Here is a 1,228-nt window from a genome sequence, read left to right on the forward strand (position 1 = left end):
AGAGAGAGAGAGAGAGAGAGAGAGAGAGAGAGAAAGAGACACACACATACACACATATATATAAGATGGGCTTGTTTCAGTTTCTCTCTACCAAATCCACTCTCAAGGTCTTGGTCATATTAGGGTTATAGTAGAAAACACTTACTCAAGGTGCCAAGCAATGGGACTGAACCAAGAACCTTGTAGTTGGAAAGCAAACTCTTTGCGACACTCGCATCTGCACATAACAATGAATATCATTTGAATAAAGGACTCAGTGCACATGTAGTCTAAGAACTATAAATTTATTGACAGTGACATGTAGGGACAAACAGCCTTTCTGAGCAACCATTGTATTCTATTGAAGGGAAGGTGAAATTAGTCAAAGGAAAGGACTGAAAAGAAAGACGATAATACTGGTTTCAAATTTTGGCAGAAGGCCAGCAAGTTCAAGGAAGAGAGTAAGTCAATTACATCAGACCCTGAGTTAAACTAGTACTCATTTTATCAACCCCAGAAGAATAAAAAGCAAAGTCAACCTCAGTAGAATTTGAACTTAGAACATGATAGACAAAATACAACTAAGCATTTTGCCTAGCATGCTAATGATTCTGGCATCTCCAAACCTTACAGAAGGAAGACAATACTAAGTACAATGGACAGCAGTCTGTAATTTGTTTGAGTAGACATGGAAGTGATGAGGTGGAATTTGGAGAGCGTAGATGAGATATGTTAAGTGTTTGACATGGGCTATAGATTAAGAATTAAGGGTCTGGGATATAGAATGGTATGTAATCAGCTATTAAAAGCAATTTTATAATCACTTGGAAACTAAGGTAGACACATGTCTTCAAATACCTACCTGAGGAAAAGATGAATTTAGTGGCATTTCCTGAAGCATTAATGTTGCCTGGATGAAAGGAAAGGATTGACACAGCTTGGTATATATGTTGTCACAGGCTTTGCTCTCAAAATGCAGAGCCAAAGCAGACACTATAGGGCCTGCTGTTTGCTGTTGTGACTGTTCTGCTAATCCACTGCCTTTGATTGGTTATTTTTACCTGTTGACTCTGAAAAGATGAAAGGCAAATTTGCTCTAGGTGGTTGAATTTGAGCTCAAGGGGCAGAGAGTCAAAACAAATACTCTGGAGCATTCTGTCTAACACTCTAATGTCTTTGTCAGTTCAACTCATGTGTGTGTGTGTACGAGCATATACATACATACATACATACATACATACATACATAC

General features: G+C 38.3%; 1 long non-coding RNA gene across 1 annotated transcript in view; it reads right to left on the minus strand.

The window, feature by feature from the left end:
- LOC106873716 (uncharacterized) overlaps positions 1-988 on the minus strand; it is a 16,878-nt gene extending 15,890 nt beyond the window's left edge. Inside the window, exon 1 of the long non-coding RNA XR_001409909.2 lies at positions 842-988. This is a non-coding gene — a long non-coding RNA (uncharacterized LOC106873716). The remainder of the gene's footprint in view (positions 1-841) is intronic.
- Positions 989-1,228: the final 240 nt, after the last annotated feature.

The sequence above is a fragment of the Octopus bimaculoides genome, chromosome 19 (assembly GCF_001194135.2).
Source record: "Octopus bimaculoides isolate UCB-OBI-ISO-001 chromosome 19, ASM119413v2, whole genome shotgun sequence".
Classification (NCBI taxonomy): Eukaryota; Metazoa; Mollusca; class Cephalopoda; order Octopoda; family Octopodidae; genus Octopus; species Octopus bimaculoides.